The 26323-nt window shown below is 39.2% G+C and overlaps 1 protein-coding gene and 1 pseudogene across 1 annotated transcript in view; one reads left to right on the forward strand and one right to left on the reverse strand.

Annotated features, from left to right (window-relative positions):
- NECAB1 (N-terminal EF-hand calcium binding protein 1) overlaps positions 1 to 26323 on the forward strand; it is a 714313-nt gene that overhangs the window by 190069 nt on the left and 497921 nt on the right. The gene's annotated exons all lie outside the window — the stretch shown is intronic.
- On the reverse strand, positions 13272 to 22916 carry LOC135277925 (uncharacterized; annotated as a pseudogene).

Here is a 26323-nt window from a genome sequence, read left to right on the forward strand (position 1 = left end):
GGTGTTAGGTCTTATGTTTAAATCTTTAATCCATCTGGAGTTCATTTTTGTATAAGGTGTAAGGAAGGGGTCCAGTTTCAGCTTCCTGCATATAACTAGCCAGTTTTCCCAACACCATTTATTAAACAGGGAATCCTTTCCCCATTGCTTATTTTTGTCAGTTTTGTCAAAGATCAGATGGTTGTAGATGTGTGGAGTTACTTCTGAGGCCTCTGTTCTGTTCCATTGGTCTATATCTCGGTTTTGGTACTAGTACCATGCTGTTTTGATTACTATAGGCTTGTAGTATAGCTTGAAGTTAGGTAACGTGATACCTCCAGCTTTGTTTTTTTTGCTTAGGATTGTCTTGGCTATGCGGGCTCCTTTTTGGTTCCATATGAAGTTTAAGGTTGTTTTTTCCAGTTCTGTGAAGAAGGTCAATGATAGTTTTATGGGGATAGCATTGAATCTATAAATTACTTTGGGCAATATGGCCATTTTCACAATATTAATTCTTCCCAACCATGAGCAATGTTTTTCCATCTGTTTGTGTCCTCTCTTATTTCGTTGAGCAGTGGTTTGTAGTTCTCCTTGAAGAAGTCCTTCACATCCCTTTAGTTGTATTCCTAGGTATTTGATTCTCTTTGTAGCAATTGTGAATGAAAGTTCACTCATGATTTGGCTCTTTGTCTGTTATTGGTGTATAGGAATGCTTGTGATTTTTGTACATTGATTTTTGTATCCTGAGACTTTGCTGAAGTTGCTTATTAGGGAGTAATAGATTTTGTTTCGTAGAGTTGACATGACAAAGTAGATAAAGCATTTAAAGTGTTTAGTTCAGCACCTGGCACGTAGAAACTCCTTCATTAATGTTAACTATTCTTATTCTCATGATTGATAGTAATATTAACAATCATCTTCAAATGAGAAGAAATTTCTCTAAATTATGCCTTTTTCTTTAGCTGAGGGGTGTGAGTGGCTAGTGACCTCACTCTCTCTGACTATCTGAGTGCTTGGAACCCTTAAATATTTGACTGGAAGGCTCGTTGTGATAGCTCCCACTAAACACTCTAGAGACTGGGAGTCCTATATCTCATACAGGTTTGCATAACCAAATTGGGAGTTTCTTCCATGTAAGTGATAGAATATATTGAAAAACAAAACTAACAAACAAAGCAAGCCTTGGGAAGCATGCGGCTCTTTTTGATGCTTCAGTTGTTTTAATGGAATCTATAGCCATGGGGGTGCAGAGTTCTTCTTCCACTCCTCTTCCTCCTCCATCCTTACACCTCCATCCCTCATTCCCATAACATTCTGCCCTTTCTTCCTTCTCTCTGTTTAGCTATACAATGATGAAGTTTGGGGGGACACTTCTCTGGCAAACACAAAATGTAGCACCTAACCAATAGAGAAATGTCAACACGGTTTTCAGGGTGAGTAGTTTCTAGGTCTCTAAACTGAATGAGACAACAAAGAATATTTACATTCTTTCCTACCTTCTTTAACATAATTGTTCCTCTTTTCAGTGTGCTTTCATTTATTTTTGAATGGGAAGGCAGTTGTGAGAGGCTGCATCAGAACTCGCTAACAAGATAAGTATTTTTAGAGACTCATGCCAATGGTTGATTTTTGTAATTCTCAAAATACTGAGATACTACTATGGTGCTTTGCATAAAGTAGGGCTCAATAAATATTCATTGAACGAGTCCATGAATGACTGAATCTCCTGCTTTCCTTTAGTCTCTGTCTTGTCCTTCATCTAAAATAGTTTTCACACATTTAGATTCTTTCATTTCTAGAGAAAGTTCTCCTTCTGGAATTTTTTTTTTTTTTTAATGTCTTGGGACTCTTAATCTCTCTAATGTGCAGGGGTACAGGAAAGCATTGCTTGAAGCCTTTTCACATTTCCAGTCTGGAGAGGGTACCAGACTGCTTTTATAACATGCAAAATTTATGACTCTCTAGGACATGAAGATAAATACAGTTCATATACTTCAGGTCACTGCTATTCATCGCTGTTTCCAGGCCTCATAAGTTAGATTTGATTCTTTGCCCTCTTGGTGACCCAGCCATCTCAGGATGAACTGATTGTCTCTCTTTGTGCCAACACTCTGCTTTTATAAACCACAAACATGCTTCTTATCTTCTAATGAGACTATGTTATATTCCTGATCCCTCAGCTGAAGGTGATTGAGGACAGAGATTTTTGTCCTACTCATTTTTCCATGGAATCTACTATGAAGTTGGTGCACAATAAATGTTTTTAAACAAGTATTAATAGCTAATGAATAATCCACTGGAACAAACTGAAAATGACTTTTCATGGCTCTTTGTTGCTGGGCTCTTGTTGGCTAGACCCCTAGGTAATGCTGTGTTTTTCCAGCCTGACTTCTCCACCGTTGTGATTATATTGTAACATAGGTATCAAGGTTAGCCTATAGTAGAGGGTTGGCAAAGTCAGCTTCAAGACTCATATGGTGGGGAAGAAAAATAGGCTTTGGAGAATTTGCTAAAGTCATTCAGAGGATAAGACAAGAATCTCCCTACCAAGTTCAAAGGGTTAAAAAATCTGAGAAAAACAAGCAAAGCACTAGAGGCTTTGGTTGCAGAGTAAAATTGTTGCAGAATAAGGACTAGTCTCCCCTTTGATACACAAGGAAAAGGTGACACAAATAGCAGGAATCAAGTCAATCTCCAGCTTAAAACCCATCAAGTTCTCCAGTACTATGGTGTAAGTTTCAAACAAGTGGTGAGCCTACTTTTCAAGGTGGCACTTGCCCACCTTTTCTGCAACATCTTCCAAACTCCACCTTTCAAGCAGATGCTCCAGCAGCGTTCAAGAAGTTTAGAACAACACTTCACATGCTTCGTTGTTTTTAAAACACTTTTTTTGGGAAAAATAATTGGAGACTCACAGGAAGTTTCAAAAATAATACAGAGAGATCCTGTGTACCCATCACCCAATTTCCCCCAATAATGACATCATATACAACTACAATGCATTATTGAAACCAGAATGTTGATCATGCTGTTTTTTACTTCAGTACCCTTGCTCAAGCTGATCCTTCTGGTTGTAATAATACTCATTACCTAGCTTCAGTCAGACATCACCTCCTTAGTAATTCATTATTTTCCTTAAATTCTATTCACATGGCACTATATATATATGTATATATATATTTGTATCACAACATATCTTATAATAATAATCTGTTTTCTTCTGCATGGACTGTGAGCTCCTTAATGGCAAAATCTATGTTTGCTTGCTTTATATATCCTTGCTCAGTGATAATGTATAATGTTGGCACATTATAGATAATGCATACTTGAAGGAATGAACTAATGAAATGTTTCAAGGTAACTAATGCAGTTATAATATTGATGAAAGGGATTATTTAACAAGTAATCCGTAATACTTGGTGACTGATTATATGAGACAAGGGTTGAATGACGAGAGATAGAGGACACTGGGATCCTATACTATACTAGGTTTAGTAGACAGGGTTTCTTGCTGCCCCAGAATCTACTTCCACTTTTCTGGCCTATCTACACAGGCCTACACTCTTCGCTCCAGCGGCGGAGCATTTGACAAAGGTCTAGACAATCAAAATGCTTTCCAAGAAATGTTGATGATGTTAGAGTTGATCACTGGACCTAAAGCTACTTTATGTTCCTTTTAGGGGGCCAACCCCCAGCAAAAGGCTTTTGATCTTTTCTTCTGCACTTGAAATGGGGAGGTTATAAATCAGAGGCTGCTGTAGCTCTTCTGATGCCTCAGGGGATGAATCTGGCTGTGCTGGAAGTCATCAAGTAAGAGAATTGACAGAAAGCAAGTCTGGATGACACTTTATGTAACCAAATTGAGCCATGCCTGAAGAAAACTCTTTACATTGGATCACTAAAGGAGATGACAGTTTGAGTGAATGAATTACCTCTTTCACTAGAGCTATTTTGAATTGGTAATTCTTTAAAGAAAGGGTCCTAACTGACACTTAAAAATTCTGTTTGAGGGTATCAGAACTTTCTGGATTTTTCTTTTCTGATTCAGAGTGTTTTCTAGTAGATTTATAGTTAAAATGTCTGACCAGGGTAAAAGCTTCTCTTGAAAAAAAATAAAAATAAAACTCAGCAAAGATACTCAGGTCAAATGGGGCCTCAGTTCATTCAGCTTTTTAGGAGGTCTCATTTCACAGTAGTTACAAGCATGCTTGCATTTGAAACTGCAGGCAAACTTTTTTTTTTTTAAACAGATTGGAGATGAGGTCTCCCTCTGTCCCTGAGGCTGGAGTGCAGCCACGTGATCATAGCTCTCTGAAGCCTCAAAATCTTGGGCCCAAGCAATCCTCCCAGCCTCCCAATTAGTTAGAACAACAGGCATGCCTATCTTTTTTTTTCTTTTTCTTTTTTTGTTCAGACAGGGTCTCACTATGTTGCCCAGGCTATGCTGGGATTATAGGGGTGAACCACCATCTCTGGCCCAAACCTGGTTTCTAGTCCTGACTTTTCCAAGTACTATCTGCATGACTTGTGCATGTTTTTTACTTCTTAAAGCCTCAATTCTAGCATCTGATGAATGGCAATAAAAATATCTACCTAACTGCTGTGAAAATTAAATGAGATAATGCTTGTAAAACATCATATCCAGCATTTAGCAAGTGCTAATTATTTGATGGAGAAGGAAAAGAACAAGAATAACAAGAATAAGAAGCAGAAGAAAACAAGGAAGAGGAAAATGGAGAGAAACTAGGAGGAAAAAAATGAGGAGAAAAAGGAAATGAAGGAAAGGAAAAGAAATAAGGCTTTAGACACTCTATCAAGTAGATCAAAATCTTGATCATGAATGAAGAATCTATGACATTGAGCATGAATCTTGCTGCCCAGTCAATAGTCTATCTTCCACTTCTATAACACCTCAGGATATTGTTGGTCTCACTGGTAGTAATAGGTGATTTATTCTCCTGCTTTCACAATAGGAGTCTCAATGCTGAAAGTTTACTGAAAAGTTTTACGTCTTTTTGTATTTTGTTGAACCTTTGCTTTTTCTTTTTTCTTTCTTTTTTTTTTTTTGAGACAGGCTTTCATTTTGTCACCCAGGCTGAAGTGCAGTGGTGTGAACACTGCTCACTGCAGCTTCAACCTCCTGAGCTGAAGCAATTCTCTCACCTTAGCCTCTCAAGTAGCTAGAACTACAGGCATGTGCCACCACACCCCACTAATTTTTTAAATTTTTCTTTTGTGGCAGTGCGGTCTTGCTGTCTTGACCAGGCTGGTCTTGAACTCTTGCACTTAAGCAATCCTTCTGCCCCAAACTCCCAAAGTTCTGGGATTATAGGCATGAGCCACCACATTCAGCCAGGAAAACTTTCTGTGCATTTAAAAAATTACAGGATATTTGTGTATATAACTTTGCTGGTTTGACTTCCTAGATTAGCTCCCAGGAACACCAAGTGCTTAATTAATTAGTATAAAATGATTATGCCATACTCACATTGATTTTTTTAAATACACATGATTTTTCTGATTAATAACTCAAAACTATGCAGACCAGGGACACTGTAGACCTGTGGCACCTGAGCTCATTTTACACAAAGGTTATGATTGTCTGATTTGGTCAAGCCTATAGGTCAGTAGTATTTTATTTTGAAATGTTTCAAACTTAAAATGCACATAAATAATATAATAGACACCATGATCTCAGCATGCAGATTTAAGAGATGTTAAGGTTTTACTACATTTGCTTTAGACTTTCCTAATATACACAAAACACTAGAGATGCAGCTGAAGCCCCATCTATCCATCCCTTCGTCTTCTCTCCAGAGGTAGATACTACATTGAAGTTGGTATGTAGTATTCCCATGTTTGGCTTTGTACATGTTATACTTATGCATGTATTCATTAACTTTGTACTACTTTTTATGTTCTTATGTAGTTTCATTAGTAATATCCCAGAGGGCATATCATTTGTGAGTTTGATTTTCTCACTCTTCATTTCTTTTTCAGGAATAATTTATTCTTGATGATACATGTAGATCTGCTCAATCCACTATTATTGCTTTATGGTATTTAATATATGAATAAACTATGATATACTTATCTATTTCCTACTGATGGACAGTTCTCTTTTTTGTTGTAACAGTGGTGTAGTGAATATCCTTGTACAATTCTTAAAATTCTCTTTGCTTTCTGGTTGTCTAGAAAGCTAGGTATAGACTTTTTGAATCATTAACACTAACATCTTTAGCGTTTTAAGGCATTGCCAAATTGCAATTCAAAGTAGTTTTACCAGTATATAGTCACCTAAACAATATGCCAGCTTCTGCTTTCTTATATTCTTGCCAATACTTGGTGTTTGTAACACTTAAAATGTTCCCATCTTGATAGGCAGGAGATAATGCCTTAATGATGTTTTAATTCCTGTTCTCCTTCTTTTGGGAGAAAACAAATAGTCACATGATCATACCCCCGTAGGCAAAAGGACTGGGAAATTAAGTCCAGCCCTGAACAGCCATCCCACAGTGACAACTCCACATTGTGGAAGGCACACACATTTCTGGTGGACAGCTAGCTGTCTCAGCCATTGACTAATATTTTTAAATGCTTCCACTAATTTAGCTCTCATTATTAATTACTGAAAGATACAGGTAAAATTTCTCCATTATGATTGCATATTTGTCAATTTCTCTTTGTAACTTTTCTTTTGCTTATATAAATTTTTATGCTGTGTTGTTGAGTCTACAGGTTCAAGGTTATTTTGTTTTCCTGGTGAATTGTTTATTTTCACACTGTGTAGTTGCTCTCTTTATCCTGTGGTTATATCATTTCCCATTCATTTACCTTCGAGCTTTCTTGTTTGTTCTAGATGCATTTTTTTATAAACAGCCTATGGCTGGCTTTTTTTTTTTTTTTTAATTTGAGAAGGTATTTCTTTTAACTACTGTTTGTAGTCTGTTTACTTTAGTAGGACTTATTCATATATTTGGATTTCTTTTAGCATATTCTTCTGCTGTTTTTATTTAACATTCACTTCTCTTTATTTTTCATTCTTCTTACCTTCTATTGGATAGAACATATTTTTCTTTTTATAATTTGCTTCATTTCTTAATTTTTATTTCTATAGATTTAGGGGTACAAGTGCAGTTTCGTTACATGGATATATTGCATAGTGGTAAAGTCTAGGCTAAAATATAACCATTACTCAAATAATAAACATTGTACCCATTAGATAATTTCTCACCCCTCACTTTCCTCCTACTCTTCCATCTTTGCAAGCCTCCAGTGACTAAATTCCACACTCTATGTCCATGTGTACACATTATTTAGCTCTCACTTATAAGTAAGAACATGGGGTATTTGACTTCTGAGTTATTTCACTTAACATAATGGCCTCCAGTTACATCCATGTTGCTATAAAGCACATGATTTTATTCTATTTTATGGTAAAGTAATATTCCATGGTGCATATATATAGATACATAGAGGCCATGATAGAGATATTTATAGCTAATATATAGGTATATATATATACACAGCATCTATACCATGTTTTCTCTATTCATTCATTCATTCATGGGCACATAGGTTGATTCCATATCTTTACTATTGTGAATAGTGCCATGATAAGCATACAAGTGCAGGTATCTTGTTACTATAATGATTTCTTTCCCTTTAGGAAGATACACAGGGAGTGCGATTGCTAGAACCAATGGTAGTTTCACTTTTAATTTTTTTGAAAATTTTCCATATTGTTTTACACAGAGGTTGTATTAATTTACCTTCCCACCAACAATGTATAAGCATTGCTTTTTCTCCACACCTTTGCCAACATCTGTTGCTTTTTGAATTTTTAGTACTAGCCATTTTGACTGGTGTGAGATGGTATCATGGTGGTTTTAATTTTTATTTCTCTGATGATTGGTGATGTTGAGCATTTTTTCACATGCTTGTTGGCCATTTGCATATTTTCTTTTGCAAAATGTCTCTACATGTCCTGTGCCCACTGTTTAGCAAGGTTATTTGGGTTTCATTGTTGTTGTTGAGCGGTTTGAGCACCTTGCAGATTCTGGATAGTCCTTCGCCAGATGCAAAGTGTGCAAATATTTTCTCCCACTCTGTATGTAGGTTATCTGTTTACTCTGTTGATTTTTTATTTGTTTTTTGGTGTGCAGGAGCTTTTTAGTTTGATTAAGTCCCATTTGTCTATTTTCATTTTTGTTGCATTTGCTTTTAATGTCTTAGTCATGAGTCATGAATTCTTTGCCTAGGCCAATGCCCAGAAGAGTTTTTTCTCGGTTTTCTTCTGGAACTTTTACAGTTTCAGGTCTTATATTTAAGTCTTTGATCCACCTTGAGTTAATATTTGTATATGGTTAGAGATAGGGATCCAGTTTTATTCTTCTGCATGTGGCTATCCAATTTTCCCACCACCATTTATTGAGCGAGGTGTCCTTTCTCAATATGTGTATTTTTGTCAACTTGGTCAAAGATTAGTTGGCTATCTGTATGTGGCTTTATTTCTGAATTCTCTATACTGTTTCATTGATCTATGTGTCCATTTTTTATACCAGTACTTGTTTCTGGGTACTATAGCCTTGTAGTATAATTTGAAGTCAGTTAATGTGATGTCTCCAGCTTTGTTCATTTTGCTTCAGATTGCTGTCATTCTTTGGCCTCTTTTTTGGTTCCATATAGATTTTTGGAATGTGTTTTCTAATTCTGTAAAAAATGACATCAGTGTTTTGATAAGAATTGCATTGAATCTGTAAATTGCCTTGGGCAGTATGATCATTTTAAAGATATTGATTCTTCCAATCCATGAGCATGGGCTGTCTTTCCATTTATTTGTGTCATCTATGATATATTTCATTTGTGTTTTGTAGTTTTCCTTGTGAAGACCTTTCACCTTTGTAGTTTTCCTTGTGAAATACTTTCACCTTCTAAGTTAAGTGTATTCCTAGGTTTTGGTTTTTTCTTTTCTTTTTTTGTAGCTATTGTAAATGGAATTGACTTCTTAATTCTCAATCTTTTTGTGATGTGCAGAAATAGTACTGATTATTGTATTTTGGGCTTATATCCTGAAACTTTAGTGTATTAATTTTTCAGATCTAGGAAACTTTTGGCAAAGTCTTTAGAATTTTCTAGGTATAAGATCATATCATTAGCAAACAGATAATTCGACTTCCTCTTTTCCTATTTGGATGACTTTTGTTTGTTTCTCCTGTCTGATTGCTCTGACTAGGTCTTTCAGTCTCAAGTTGAATGGGCATCCTTGATATAAGACGAGTTTTATTGTTTCTTTTTTGCCCTTTACTAGTTCGAAAGTTATACAGTCTATTATATTTTCCTTTTACTGTTTCTCTTTAAATATTTAACATAAATATTTGAATTAACAATGTCTAAAAATTATAAAAATACTCCATCCTTCTCCCAAACCATACAAGGATGTTGAAGTCTTTAACTCAGATCATCAACCTCCTTCATAGTCCAAATTATTTTTCTTTTGATTTTATCTCATTTACAGCTACTCTATTATATTAGTAATTCCTCTTTTCTTCATTTAGTCAATTATGTAGATTGATTCATACATGTATTTTGTTGTTATTTTTTTAACATTTTCTTGTATCCCCCTTTCTCCTTTTGAGGTTAGTTTCTTTCTGAGGTACATCCTTCAGTAGTTCTGTTAATGGTAAATTCTCTCAATGTGTTTGCTTGAAGAATAGCTATATTTCTTTCTCACTTTTGAATAACAGTTTTATCTGGGCTTATATGCTAAGTTAAAATTTATTCTCCCTTACTACGAGGAAGATGTTATTACATTGTCTTCATGACTTTTTTTAAATTACTGTTGAAAAGTCTGTCCCAATTATAATTGTTTCTGTTTGAGAAATTTGTCTCTTACCTGTGGTTGGTTTTAAATTTTCTTTTGCCTTTGGTGTTCCAAAGTTTCCCCATGGAATTACTTGATTTGGATTTTTTTAAAAATGTATCTTGCTTTTGCCATTTTATAATTTTTCAACTTTAAGATTTGTGAGTTTAATTAAATATTGAAAATTTATGGCTGTTTATTTTTAAGTATTCTCTCCTCATAGAACAAACGTTATCTAGATATTGATCTTTTTTTCTTCTATCCTCCTGTCTCTTAACTTTTTATTCATTTTTTAAGTCTTTTATGTTTTCTATCCTGTATCTTGGGAAATATCCTCAGAACCATCTTTTAGTTCACTGATTTTTCTGTAGTTATTGCCACTATGTTATTTAAATCATCATTAAGTCTGAAATTTCAACTTAATTTTTTCATTTTAAATTCCTACTTGGTTTTATTCTGTAAGTTGTTTATTTTTTAAAATCATTAATCATTTTAGAGTTATTTATTTTAAATTTTCTTTATGACTGTCTTGTTTTTTTCCAAGGCTTTAGGTGTTTAATGTCATATTCATTTTATTTTCTGATTTTTCATTCATGACTGATTGCTCATATATTTTGTAAATTTTTACTGTGATTTCATCTTCATTGGGACTTTTCTTCACCTGGGAAAATCTTTATGTTTTGAAATTTGCAAATGTTCCTCCTCAGTGGTTCATCTAAGATTTTTGTATCTGTTGAGGGGTTTTGGAACCAATCCCATATGAGTACTGAAGGACAACTGTATGTGTGTCTGTATGAATAAAATTGTTCATAATATTTTGGTTTTACTTTTAAATAAAAAACTTTATTGAGATGCAATTCACATACAATTTGCTTTTTCTTTTATCATAACAATCATGTGTATGTGCAAGCAACACTATAGTCAATTTTAGAACATTTCTATAAAAGAAATTCCATAACCTTCAGCTATCACCCTCCCATTCCCTCCAGCCTCCTCCACCAGCCTGAAGCAAGCTCTAATCTACTTTTTTTTAGACTTCCTTGTATTGTGCAATTCATATAAACAGAATTACATAATATGTGGACTTTTTTGTGATTGCTTTCTTCTTCTTTTACTGGGGATTTCTTCAAGGTTCATCAAAGCTGTAGATAAATCATTCCTTTTTATGATCCTCATAATAATTTAAAAAGAAATTGTTGTGGATGCTGGTGCTTGAGGAAAAAATAGTTAAAATAGAAGGATATTAAAAAGACAAAGATTTCTCTGGATGTCCTAACAGACTTTCACCTACTTGCAAGATCTCTGGAAGTGGATGGTGATGGTTTTTAATTTGGAATGTGAATTTTCCCAATACTGAGAATACTGTAGTATTGGGGAAATTTTTTGCTCTCAAGTGAATGTGAATGAGGAAGAGGAAGAGAGTGGAAGAATATTTGATTTACTGAGGGAAGTTGGGGAAAAGTCAATGAAATTAAGAGAGACAGCAGAAGAGAGAAAAGAAGGGAGGAAAGAAGGAGAATTGCTTGAAGTGGATACCAGAACTGTGAGCAAAGAAAGGCAGAATAGAAAGTGTGCATACAGCTTAGAGAGAGACTGGGGGGGACCATGGGTATCTTTCATTTGTTTGTATCTTTTTTAATTCTTTGAGAAATGTTTTGTGGTTTGCAGTGTGTGAGTCTTTTGCCTTCTTGGTTAATTGCTTAGTAGTTTATTTATGCTTTTGATATTGTTGTTAATGTTATTGGTTTCTTCATCTTTTTTCCAGAGTATTCATTGTTGGTGTGTTGAAGTACAAGTAATTTTTTCATGTTGATTTTTGTATCCTGAAACTTTGCTAAATTCATGTATTAGTTCAGTGTGTATACGTGTAATCTTTGGAATTTTATACACATGAGATCCTGTTGTCTGTCTATAGTTTTGTTTCTTTCTTGTCCATGCAGATGCCTTTTATTTATTTTCCTTGACTGGTTGCTCTGGAACATTCAATGCTATGTCAAGCTATTTCACGATTTTTGAATTTCACTATTGAGTATGATGGTCCTGTTGATTATTCATATATGGTCGTTATTATGTTCAGATGGTTTCCTTCTATTCCTGGTTTGTTGTGGGTTTTTGTCACGAATCCATCTTGAATTTTGTTTAATGCTTTTTCTGCATCAAATGTTATGATTGTGATTTTTCCATCATTTTACGAGTGTCATGTATTACACTGATTGTTGTAATATGTTATTTTACGTTATTTGTGTTACACTCTTTGTAATCAACAAATGTTGATTCATATGTTGAATTCTCTTTCCCTTTCACGGATAGTTCTCGCTTGATTCTGGTGGATAAACCTCTTGATGTGTAGTGACTGTGATTCCTAGCATTTATTTGAGGATTTTTGCATCAATGTTTATAAGGGTTATCTGCCTGCAAAATTTAAAAAAATAAAAATTATAATGGGAACCCCTGTACACCTTTTAGAATGCCTAATGTTAAAAAGATTGACAGTACCAAGTGTTGGCAAAGAGATTGTGCAAGTAGAAATATTTTATATACCTTGTTGTATTTCATTCAGTGTATTACCTCTGATTTTCCCCTTCACTTATAGGGGAATATATTAGTCAAGTTTCCCTAAAGGGACAGAACTAATAGGATAGATAAATATATGAAGGTGAGTTTATTAAGAAAATTGACTCATATGATCACAAGTTAAAGTCCCACAATAGGCTATCTGCAAGCTGAGGAGCCAGGAAGCCAGTTTGAGTTCCAAAACCTCAAAAGTAGAGCAGCTGATAGTGCAGCCTTCAGTCTGTGGTCAGAAGCCCAAGAGACACTGGAAAATCACTGGTTTAAATCCAAGAGTCCAAGAGCTGAAGAACTTGGAGTCTGATGTTTAAGGGCAGGAAGTATCTACTACGAGAGAAAGATAACAGCCAGAAGACTTAGCCAGTCCAGTCCTTTCATGGTCCTCTGCCTGCTTTTATCCTAGCCATGCTGGCAGCTAATTAGATGGTGCCCACCCAGATTGAGGGTGGGTCTGTCTCTCCCAGTCCACTGACTCAAATGTTAACCTCCTTTTGCAACATCCTCACAGACATACCCAGAAAAAATACTTTGCATCCTTCATTTCAATCAAGTTGACACTCAATATTAACCATCATAAGTCTACCCTTTGTCAACTTGAACCCATACACATCTCCTGAAATTATACATAATCTGCAAATGAAGACAATAATAAGGTCATAATTATGCCTAATATAATACAACTATCCTTTGTACAACTGGAAGCACATCAATCCCTAAGCCAAATGCTATTACATAAAGTTAACAACACTTAAATGCTGATATGAAGTCAACAAATCTTACGCACATGATAAAGGAAAAAAAAGGAAATTAAAGGAAGGTATTTTCTTAGCATAAGTATATACATGCACAAACATGTTCCTTACAAACTAAGGAGGAAATACTCATGACAATTACCAGTTCTCATGTCCTGCAACTGGTCACATGGTTGTAGCTGATATTGAAGACTCTCTTCTTCTACTACCCATCCTGTATTCCCTTTGTCTCCAGCAAGCACCTCAGCAGATTGTGGATTTTTACCTGGTCGAGTCACCCAAACCTCATTCCTGAAGGGTCTGGGCCATATGTAATCCTCCCTGGATTGGGCTGTCGTAGTTTCCCATTGATCTTAATCACAGGGCATGATAATCCCCTAATGGATCTCCTGTATTCCATGCATACTCTTCCTTACCTCCATTGTGGAATAGTAGACTGCTTTCATCCTGATAGTCCGGGTCAGTCACCCCAGCCAACAGTGTAACTCCCTCCTTTTCCTGTTGACTTAGAGATAGGTGGAACTAGAAGTGTCCAGGTGGCAATCTTAACTTTCAGTTTAATGAAATTTTTGCTGTGTTTCCTAGTGGCAGTATTCCTCCCTCTGTAACTAAGGCCTCTAGGCCAGCAGAACAGAATGTCATGGGAACAGGAAGCAAACATTTTGCTTGTGGGTCACTAGGGGTGATGTTGAGTGGTGCCACTTTCACTTCTACCCCTTGATTCCTGGGCCTGTGAATCCTGTCTGAGAGAAACTTTTTCATATATTGGATGCTGATTCAGAGCATGCACAGCTTTCTGAAGAACTTTTTCTTACCCCTGCAAAGTATAGTCTCCTAGCTGGTATTGTAATTGTGACTTCAAAAGGCCGTTCCACCATTCTATCAATCCAGCTGCTTCAGGATGATGGGGAAGATGGTAAGACCAGTGAATTCCATGAGCATGAGCCCGCTGACATACTTCTTTAGCTGTAAAGTGGGCATCTTAGTCAGAGGCAATATATGAAATACCATGATGGTGGATAAGGCATTCCATGAATCCATGGATGGTAAGTCTTCACAGAAGCATTGTGTGCAGGATAAGCAAACCCATATCAGGAGTAAGTGTCTGTTCCAGTGAGGACAAACCTCTGCCTTTTCCATGATGGAAGAGTTCCAATGTTATCAACCTGTAACCAGGTAGTTGTCTGATCACCCCAAGGAATGGTGCCATATCTAGGGCTCAGTGTTGTTCTCTACTGCTGGCAAATTGGGCACTCAGTGGTGGCTATAGCCAGGTCAGCTTTGGTGAGTGGAAGTACATGTTGCTAAGCCCATGCATAATCTCCATCCCTGCCACCATGGTTACTTTGTTCATGGGCCCATTGGACAATGACAGGGGTGGCTGGAGAAAGAGGCTGAGTGGTGTCAACAGAATGAGTCATTTTATCCACTTGATTATTAAAATCCTCCTCTGCTGAGGTCACCCTTTGGTGAGCATTCATATGGGATACAAATATCTTCAGTTTTTGACCACTCGGAGAAGTCCATCAACATACTTCTTCAATCACGCTTCTTCCAAGTCCCTAATCATCTAGCCAAACTGTTGGCTATATATGAATATAGCCAATGAATCAGTATATAATCGCACATCTGACCATGTCTTCTTCCAAGCAAAGTGCACAATGACGTACACTGCTCGAAGTTCTGTTCATTGGGAAGATTTTCCTTCGCCACTGTCCTTCAGATATGTCCTAGAAAGGGGCTGTATTGTGGCAGCTGTCCACTTTTGGGAGGTGCCTGCATATCGTGCAGAACCATTTGTGAGCCAGGCAGTAGTCTTCTCTTCCTCTGTCAACTGATCATAGGGAACTCCCCATGAGGCCATCGGTGCAGGCTCAGAGAGAGAAGGCAGCGTGTCATGAGTGGAGACCATGGGCATTTGAGCCACTTCCTCATGTAACTTACTTGTGCCTTCATGACTTGCTCAAGCCCGATCACTTACATGCCACTTCTATTTTACAAAGGAATGCTTCTGTGTATGCTCCACTTTATGCCTAGATGGGTCAGAATGCACCCAGTTTGTGATAGGCAGTTCAGGTCACATGGCGACTTGATGATCCATAGTCAAACATTCAGTTTCTACCAAGGCCCAATAACAGGACAAGAGCTGTCTCTCAAAAGAAGAGTAGTTATCTGCAGAAGATGGCAGGGCTTTGTTCCAAAATCCTAGAGGCCTCTGCTATGATTCACGTGTGGGGGCCTGTTAGAGACTCCAAACAGCATCCCCCTCTGTCACTGACATCTGAAGCACCATCAGAACTGCTGGGTCATATGGCAAAGCAGCTTGCACAGCAGCCTATACTTGTTGCAGAGCCTACTCCTATTCTGGATCCCACTCAAAACTGGCAGTCTTTTGGGTCACTCCACAAGTGGGCTGGAGTAACATAACCAAATGAAAAATCTATTGCCTCAAAAATCCAAATAGGCCTGCTAGACATCATGCCTCTTTCTTGGTTGGAGGAAGGACCAAATGCAGGAACTTATCCTTCATCTTAGAAGGAATATCTCAACAGGCCCCACACCACTGGACCTCTAGAAATTTTACTGAAGTAGAGGGTCCCTGAATTTTAGTTGGATTTATTTCCCATCCTCTGGTATGCAAATGTCTCACCAATAAGTCCAGTGTGTTTGCTACTTCTCAGTCACTGGATCCAATCAGCATAATGTCATCAATGTAATGGACCAGTGTGTTATTTTGTGGAAGGAAAAAGTGGTCAAGATCTCTCTGAACAAGATTATGACACAAAGCCAGTCAGTCAATATACCCATGAAGTAGGACAGTGACAGTATATTTCTGGCCTTGACAGCTGAAGGCAGGTTGCTTCTGGTGGGCCTTACAGACAGGAATGGAGAAAAAGGCATTTGCCAAATAAATGGCTGCATACCAGGTACCAGGAGATGTGTTAATTTGCTCAAACAATAAAACCACATCTGGTACAGCAGCTACAACTGGAGTCACCACTTGGTTAAGTTTACAATAATCCACTGTCATTCTCCAAGATCCATCTGTCTTCTGCACAGGCTCAATAGCAGACCTGAACAAGGACGTTGTTGGAATCACTACCCCTCCATCTTTCAAGTCGTTGATGGTGGCACTAATCTCTGTAATCCCTCCAGGGATGTATTATTGTTTTTGATTTACTATTTTTCTAGATAGAGGCAATTCTAATGCCTTCCATTTGGCCTTTCCCACCATACTTGTCCTCACTCTACCAGTCAGGGAGCCAACATGGCGGTTCTGCCAGCTACTAAGTATGTCTATGCTAATTATGAATTCTGGCACTGGGGAAATAATGACAGGATGAGTCTGGGGACCCACTGGACCCACTGTAAGTAGGACCTGAGCTAAACCTCCACTATCTCGCTGACCTTCATAAGCCCCTGCTTTAACTGGAGGACCACAATGATGCTTTGGGTCCCCTGGAATCAATGTCAGCTCAAAGCCAGTGTCCACTGGTCCCCAACATGTCTGATCATTTCTCTTTCCCCAATCCACAGTTACCCTGGTAAAAGGCCAGAGGTCTCCTTGAGAAAGGATGGAAGAAAGATTAACAGCATAAATTGTCAGTAGTGTAGTGAGGTCCACCCTTGAGGGGACCTGGCCTCCCCTTCATTCAAGGGGTTCTGGGTCTGTTAACTGGTTGAAGTCTGGAAATTGATTGAGGGTCCATGATTCTCTGTTTTTATAATTCAAATTAGTCATTTGTCCACTCAACCTGGAAGTTTTCACTTACATAGATTAAGTAAGAATGCAGTAGGCTTCCTAACAGTTTCACTTCTAGAAGACTGATTAATTAGCCAATGCCAGAGCTCTACATGAGTCAGACAATTTTAATTGCTGCTTTGCCTCTGCTGTCCGTTAGGGTAACTATGCCCACTTTGCCTTTGATGGTGTAGTGCTGCCACTTGGCTCCTGCCACCTTGGGATTTGATTATTACCTTTGCATTTAAATGTTATAGTTGAGGGACTATGGTTCTTGCTGTTAGATCTGGCATACAGAGAAGCGCGAGCACAGAGCTCTTCAAGGATGCAGGTGCAGCCCTCACAAATCTATTTCACAAAGTATTGGTAAAGGGTGTGTCTTCTGGACCCTCCCAGCTGGGATGAGTAGGTCTAAAATGACTAATCCACTCTAGCATCCCAATCTCTGTACCCTTTTGATTCTTTCCTCTACATTAAGCCAAGGGAGATCAGGCATTTCCAGCTTGCTCACAGTGGGCTGTTTTTGATCCATATTTAACTAACCAAGCAAATAAACTATTAGAGCCTTTTTATAACACTCTAAGCTGCAACATTAATGCAGAATCCCTGCTTAGTGGGCCCAGATGAATACATTCAGCTTGATCCAACATTATGTTCCTTCCACCATAATCCCACACCCTTAATATCCATTCCCATGCCTGTTCTCCAGATGTTTGCCTATATAAATTAGAAAATTCAAGCAATTCTTTTGGAGTGTAGCACACCTTTTCATGGGTCACACTCTGAACCTCACCTCCAGGGACCTTCTGGGACTTTAGTTATAGGTCTAGAAGCAAACGGGTATTGGGGGTGAGTCCTGAGGACAATCAATGTCGTCTTTCCTGGCAACTGCCTTAGGGGAGGCCATCACTGTTGCCGCAGGCAGTGCACGGTTAATCTCATCAGACAAAGATGGAAAGGCTGATGGCGGTGTGAGTCAGGGAGGGGATGTTGCCACCACTGGGGGTGGGGAGGCTGTTTCTTCTGGCAAAAAAGGATCATCAGAGTTTATAAGCTCAGTGTTCCCAGCTGCATCAGGGTCATCCCACACATCCCCATTCCAAGGTACAGGGTCTCATTTTTTTCCAATCAATGCTCTCACTTTAATGATACATACCTGGTGAGGCTGTGCATGCACTCTTTATTGAAGGTCAGCCACTCGCATGATGAGTTTATGTCTGATTTTCCACAATTTAAGCTCTTTCTCTACTGGAAATAAAATTCTCACCCAGGGAAATCTGAGAAGATTTGAGGCTCAGAATGTACTTCTGGAGCTGGGAGTTAGAATCTCTGAGTTCATTCTTTTCTTTCATCACATTGTCCAGCAAACTTAGGAGCAACCAATCAACTTCATTATATTCTTTGGTCCTCCACATACGGTCAAAGGTATTATGTATAGAGTCACTAAATTCCTTGCCTCTCACAAACAGTGAATCAGGAGTATCAAATATATTTATTCTGCATAACTCTCTAAACAGCTGTCAGTGTTCTTCATACTATTAGAAGTAGAGTCTCTGGTCTGGTGTGGTGGCTCACGCCTATAATCCCGGCACTTTAGGAGGCCGAGGTGGGTGGATCACCTGAGGTCAGGAGTTTGAAACTAGCCTGGCCAATGAGGTGAAACCCTGTCTCTACTAAAAATACAAAAATCAGTCAGATACGGTGGTGGTTACCTGTATTCCCAGCTACTCAGGAGGCTGAGGCAGGAGAATCACTTGAACGCAGGAGGCAGAAGTTGTAGTGAGCTGAGATTGTGCCACTGCACTCCAGTCTGGGTGACAGAGTAAGACCCTGTCTTAAAAAAAAAAAAGTCCATAGCATTTTTGCATCGAATCAGATTAAGCAGCCAACTCCAGAAACCCCAAAACTAAATAACTCCATTCTTAAAATTCTGTTTCTCTAGAACCACTTCTGGTACCAGAATCTGTATTAGTCAGGGTTCTCTAAAGGGACAGAACTAATAGGATAGATGAATATATGAAGGGGAGTTTATTAGGAAAATTGACTCATGATCACAAGGTGAAGTCTCACAATAGGCTGTCTGCAAGCTGAGGAGCCAGGAAGCCAGTCTGAGTTCCAAAACCTCAAAAATAGGGAAGCCAACAGTGCACCTTCAGTCTGTGGCTGAAGGCCCGAGAGCCTCTGACAAACCCCTGGTGTAGGTCCAAGAGTTCAAAAGTTGAAGAACTTGGAGTCTGATGTTCGAGGGCAAGATGGATCCAGCATGGGAAAAGGCGAAGGCCAGAGGACTTAGCCAGTCTAGTCCTTCCACATTGTTCTGCCTGCTTTTTTTTTTTTTTGAGACGGAGTTTTGCTCTTGTTACCCAGGCTGGGGTGCAATGGCGCAATCTCGGCTCACTGCAACCTCCACCTCCTGGGTTCAGGCAATTCTCCTGCCTCAGCCTCCTGAGTAGCTGGGATTACAGGCACGTGCCACCATGCCCAGCTAATTTTTTGTATTTTTAGTAGAGACGGGGTTTCACCATGTTGACCGGGATGGTCTTGATCTCGACCTCGTGATCCACCCACCTCGGCCTCCCAAAGTGCTGGGATTACAGGTGTGAGCCACCGTGCCTGGCCCCTGCCTGCTTTTATCCTAGCCTCACTGACAGCTGATTAGAGGGTGCCCACCCAGATTGAGGGTGGGTCTGCTCTCCCAGCCCACTGACTCAAATGTTAATCTCCTTTGGCAACACCTTCACAGACACACTCAGGAACAATACTTTGCATCCTTCAATCCAATCAGGTTGACACTCAGTATTAACCATCACAGGGAACCACAAAGGGTTGTGGTTTATTTATTTCAACTGTGGTGGGTTGAAACAAAAAAGGTTCTCTAGAGTACAGAAAAACTATTGCATGACACCCTTCTGGCTATATCCAGTCAACTGACCAGCTTCAATAACACATCAGCTCATTCCTGGTATTTACTGTAAGTGTGGTTGAATCTAAGTTCAACTTTCTAGATGTATTTTTTCCTAGTAGGCCCAGGAGTCAGCCTTTCTGAGATCTATTCCTAGATTAAGATATATTTACATTCATTATTCTAGATACATAACCTTAAATATACTCTATCTGAGAGAAGGGAAACTGTTCTTGTCATAAAGATCTTCAATCTTAGAAAATGACAGAAAAGTAACCCCATGTAGTCATTTCTACTGATTTTCTTCTTGTTTTTGGTGACATGGTATAGTTTAATGGTTCCTAACTCTGGAACCTATCAGAGTCACCTGAGGCACTCTGTTAATGTACACATGGTGAGGCCTTTCTGGGAGTTTAGATTTAGGAAGTGTGGAGTGAGACCGAAACATCTCCATTTTAAAAGTGCCCCTAGAAAGTCCTGTTGTTTATCCCTGGTATTTGGAAGGTCTCGGAGCTCTGTTTACAGAGTTCAGGCTCCAAAGATTTAAAATTTAAAAATATTAATAATGCAAATTAAATTTAAAAATACAGAGTCCAGTCTTATGAATCTCCAACTCTCTGAGTAACTTTGCTGAGGCATTCTTAAGTCTCAGAGCCTGCGGCAGTGCTTTCTGTATTTCTCATTCCTCATCTGCTTTGTTTGTTTTATATGGTTGTTAAAAAAAAAAAAAAAGTTTGATAAAAGACAGAAAAGCACTTTCTTACACTCATGAAGTCCTCTAGAATGTGCTTTTGTACAAATTCTCCAATTCTCTTTACTGCCTGCATGAAAGCTTTTCATCAGTCTCCCACAAAGTGGAGAATATACTCAGCTTCAAATTTATTAGAAAGTGTTCTGCAATGAAGAATGTAGTCCAACAGAAATTATAAGTAGAAGAGGTTCTCCGAGTTGAGTTTTGGGGCTTTGTCTCTGGGTATACTCTATTCATATACCTTCATCCAGCATTGCACTCACCCTGTCCTCATGCAACAGGGCTTTTCAATGCCAAGACTGTGCCTGAGGGTCATTCCTAGTTTAAGACCTACTGAGGCAGTGGATCACCTGAGGCCAGGAGTTCAAGACAAGCCTGGCCAACATGGCAAAACCCTGTCTCGATTAAAAATACAAAAATTAGCCTGGCTTGGTGGCGGGTGCTTGTAATCCCAGCTATGAGAGAGGCTGAGGCAGGAGAATAGCTTGAATCTGGGAGGCGGAGGTTTCAATGATTGGAGATTGCGCTACTGCACTCTAGGCTGGGTGAAAAGAGCAAAACTCCATCTCAAAAAAAAAAAGACCTACCTGGTGGGAGCAATACATGACTCAGCACAGAATTAAATGAGAGACTCAGTAAATAACCATGTCACTGGGAGGGATGAAGTTCCCTCACCAAGTATTGATTTTAAATATCCTCACATACTGTTTTAAAGATCACACACATTCACCTCTGATGCTCTGCTATATAAAATAGAAAGGGTTAGGCCTGGAGAGGACAGAGATGGAGTCTGAATCTCTGAGGCTGTGACAGGCCAGGGTTGTGGATTCCGTAGATGCCAGGAGGTGAAATAGGATGAACCTCAGTGACTACGTTAACAAAGTTAGTGTGAATTACACAAAGCCAAGCACATGCAAAGGACTGGCATAGTATGAGAGAAAAAGATAAATGGCTTAAATATCTTTGCCCTCATCCAAGTGAGAAATAAATTATTGAGCAGAGTGCAGGACCACACACTGTGTGACATACTGCAGCTTACAGCATCTATTTGCCTTTGGTTCGTTTAATCATTTCTGCATCACCTTCTGTGTCAACCTGGTATAGATCTTCAGCCCGTTTTCATATCCTGAACTGTTTTCTCCTATTATGAATACAATTTCCCTAACCTTGCCTCCTAAAACAATCTATCCTTTGCTTTTATTGTTCTGGTTTTCCATGACCTCTCCACAGTGCAAATTCTTGATTGAATGCCTCTGGAAGAAATCAGCATTGCAGACAAATTCTCAGTAGGCTCAGGCAGTAAGACTGAACTGTCAGAAACATTCAGGGTGGTACCTCTGAATGGCCAAGATGGAAACAGGAACAGGGCTACCCAACCAGCAAAAAAATCTCTTTTAACTTTTAAAATTGTATTAAATTGCTGTTTATTATTAAACCATTTCGCCCCCTGTTAGGTACTGACTAGGACGTTTCCAAATGCAAGCAGAGCATCAAGGAAAATGAGGAGAAAATATTTGGCCACTCTGGAAAACACATGCTGGCTCTAGGACAGATAATACCATTGAGGCCTAAAACATCATCTAACATCTCTTAAATCCAAAGGAATGGGTGGTTTTTCCTGGTTCACCTGTGTTTCTTGCTCCCTTTGCAATCTTTTCTGGTTTTCTTTTCTAAATCTGATCTCAATTTTTCCACACATTCCCAACTTCCCAGAAGCCATTTGAAAGTAGAATTATTATACTGGAACGACAAGCATAAAACAGTAGTGGCTTGGAATATCAGGATGATGTTCATTACAGCATGTCTGAATGTCTAAGTCCTCATAAATCCAGCAGACCTGCCCCCAACTAAAGCGGGATATTTCCCTGACCCCTTTGCTGGTGGAAACTGGAATACGCAGGCACTGGCCAGGCGAACTCCGCTCACTCACTGCCCCACCCCTTATGGGAGAGGGAGTGTAGGTGAGCAGGTGAAGGAGCCAGGGTGAGCACTTGGGTGCCAGCAAGAACAAACTCTATTCTGGGCTCTTGGCGGCATCTAGGGGATGGTGCCTCAGACCCCTGAAGCCCCAGAGGAAGTGTTACGGTGCCCTTTTAGTTTTGCTGTCTGTGAATGGCTTAAGTATTAATAGCTCAGTGGAGGGTCAATGTGACAAACTTTTGCACCCACACAGGTGACACCCGAGTTCTTGTCTGGTATCCAGGAGGAATGAAGGCGGTAAAGTGGGGGATTTTATTGCCAGTGAAAGTGGATCTTAATGAAAATGCAAGGGCTGAAAAGGGTTGGAGTGGGAAGGTAATCTTCTCCTGGCATCTGTCTGGGAACTGTCCCTCTGACAAGCTGCTTTTCTCCGACATCCAACCATAGTCTCCAATGTCCAGCTGCTTCTCCTCTCTTGGCCAGCTGAGACAGGTTTTTATGGGCACAGGATGGGGAGGATGGGCAGGCCATGGGTGGTTTTGGAAAAGGCAACATTTGAGTGAGTAAACCGATATAAATCCTCACTTTGGCCACAGGATCAGGCTTTTCACCTTGAGGGTGAGGACCTAGCTGGGGACCCACCCTCTTCTGCCCAGAATTCCCCTGCCTCCTGTCCCTATCAAAACCATAGAGCTGGCATCACAAAAACATGGTTCCCAATATTCTCAAAATGTTCTCAGGTTCTGTCTTGACCAGGGCTTAGCTTGTGTTTGTTTGTAATTTATTTCAGCTCTAGGGTCTCAGAACACCAGTTTTAGGGTCTCAGATGGTTTTCCTATGTATAGACTTAGCTTGGTCCTTATCCTTATGCTTGAGGCAGCTTCCATGTATGTTAGCCCTGGCTGCCCTCTTTGACATTGGTCCGGATTGCTTTGTGAATTGCCTATTGCCTCAGGATAAATTTTCTAGTCCAGCTGGCTTAGTTCCACTTCACTGTTCCTTACATTTTCCAAAGAGGGCATTCCAGGATGTCCACATGTTTTCTTCCTCATCCATTCATACCCATTACATATAAAAATCATAAAGACAATAACCTATCTCTGGATGAGAAGGATTTTCACAGACATATTTCATCTGATACTCATAGCAAACTTGTAAAAAAAAAAAAAAACATAATTCATTTTAAAGATGAGAAGCAGAGGCTCTAGGAAAAATAATGCTGATAACTTTATCCTACAGCGTGATCCAAATATCCCCAATAGAGTGCCACAAATTTATATAAACATTTCCAGCTGGAGCCAGGCATGGTGGCTTATGCCTGTAACCCCAGAACTTTGGGAGACTGAGGTGGGCGCATCACTTGAGGTCAGGAGTTCGTGACCAGCCTGCCCAACATGGTGAAGCCCTGTATCTACTAAAAAAATACAAAAATTGGCCAGATGTGGTGGTGGGCACCTGTAGTCCCAGATGCTTGGGAGGCTGAGGCAGAATTGCTTGAACCGGGGATGTGGAGGTTACAGTGAGCTGAGATCACACCACTGCACTCCAGCCTGGGTGACAGAGCAAAACTCTGTCTAAAAAAAAAAAAAAGCATTCCTGTGCTTGTCTTTATAGATCTTACTTTTCAGTAGTTATTAGAAAAGGGCTGCTTGTAGACTAAACCTTCCTATGTGAACCACTCAATTTCCAAATTGGGCTTTACCCAAAACTCCACTCTGGGACCAGGGAGGTATGTAACATCCAATGTCACCTGCCTGCTGCCGTGCCCACTTGAGACTTCCTACCTGTGGGTCACAGAGCTTATTCCCACTTTTGTTACCCTGAGTTCTACTCACTGTGACACTTCCATCCTTGAGATCCTTAAGATAACGCCACTTAGATCTGATTCTACATTTGTCTGACACTATATGCTTTGATCCCAGCAATTACCATCAAGAACCAGGCCACTCTGGCCTTGGAGACACTCTGGCTTTGACATCAGTTTGGTCTTCTAGCTAATGATACTGGCATCTTGCTGTCCCCTTTCCCCATAAGCTGATATTGCTCTTTTGAGTTTTTATTCCAACTCACATTTCTCCATAGTCATCCCTCAAATAGAGGCACCATCCTTTGGGGGTAGAACTCAGATATGCAACTATTTTTATCAGAGTTTCTAGTTTGCTTAAATCCCCTGGTTCTGCTTTCCTCATTCTAACCTATTTCACTTGAGGTCTGGTTCTGACATTGTATCTTTGTCAATAACTCTAAGCATTCCCCTGGTAAGCAAAATGTGATTCAGCTGGATTCAGTCAGAAGGACTATGGGATCCCAAGAGTTTGTTCTAGTGTGAAAGGGGCAGAAGCCAGAAACATGTAGAATTAGGGTTGGGCAAACTGACCTTGCTGTTGAGCATACGCTCTGGGGAACATTGCCTGAGAACCAGAGAACGTATCAGTGATCTGGCTCCTGATCTGAGCCTGTGGCTGTTTCAATATCCCACGGTTTTCACTGTGAACCAAGGAAGTTTCCAGGCCCCAGTGACACATTACATCAAGTAACACTATGGCTGCAATAGTCAATATCTTCAATTCAGAAACCCAGTTAGAATCTGGATACTCAGAGGGACAGGTCATTTGAATTGGCCAACATGATAGGGGGTGGTCAAAGGAAGATTGTGAGCAGAGAGAACACCAGGCCTTTGGCAACAGAACTAATGCAAATCTATACCAGGTGGTGAATGGAAACTCCTGCTACACCTGCTCCCCAATCAGATTTGGAGTGTAACCAGCTAGGATAGATGAAGTGTCTCAGGGATTGCTGAGGAGAAATGAAATTTAAAATGCTACTTTTTTTTTTTTTTTTTTTTTTTTTTTTGCTTTTTACATAGAGTTTTTGTTTTCTTTTGTTTAAAAATACCTATTTATTGTCTGTTTTCATGGATCAGAAGTATGGGCACAGCATAGATCTCTGCTTAGGGTGTCATAAGGCTCATATCAAGGGTATGATGGGCTTTTTTACCCGCCCCCCCTCCGGAGCTGTTGGGGGTATTTCCAAGTTCATTTAAGCTATTGGCAGAATTCAGCTCTATGCAATTGAAGGATTGAAGTCCCTGTTTCCTTGCTGGCTATCGGCTGGGGGTCATTCCCAGCTACTAGACTCTGCCTACATAGAAATGATAGGTAGAGTTCTTCTAACATTTCTCTCTTCTCTCCTTTCCTATCTTATCTCTCCTGTTTTATCTTCTTCTCCACATACCTCTGAAGGGCTCTTCTGCCTTCCTCTTCTGCTTTTTTCTAATTTTAATTTTTATTGATACATGATCATTGTATCTATTGAGGGGTATATGTGATACTTTGACACATTCATGCAATGTGTAAGATGAAATCAGGGTAATTAGGATATCATCTCAATCATTTATCATTTCTTTGTGTTGGAAACATTCTAAATTGTTTATTCTAGCAATTTGAAATATACAATAAATTATTGTTGACCATAGTTACCCTACTGTGTTACCAAATGGTAGAATTTATTTCTTCCATGTGACTATATTTTTGTTTCCGTTAACCAACCTCTATTCATCCTTCCCTTCTCTCTACCCTTCCCAGCCTCTGGTAAACATCATTCTACTCTCTACCTCCTGGAGATCAATGTTTTTAGCTCCCATATTTGAGTAAGAACATGTGGTACTTGTCTTTCTGTGCCTGAATTATTTCACTTAACATGTTGACTCTAGTTCCATCCAGGTTGTTGCAAATTACAGATTTTATTCTTTTTTTGTTATCCAGTTTTCCATTGACAGATATTTAGATTGGCTCCATATTTTGGCCATTGTGAATAATGCTGTTATAAACATGGGAATGCAGAT

The sequence above is a fragment of the Aotus nancymaae genome, unplaced genomic scaffold, assembly GCF_030222135.1.
Source record: "Aotus nancymaae isolate 86718 unplaced genomic scaffold, 86718_ANA_hifiasm-v0.15.2.pri h1tg000036l, whole genome shotgun sequence".
Lineage (NCBI taxonomy): Eukaryota > Metazoa > Chordata > Mammalia > Primates > Aotidae > Aotus > Aotus nancymaae.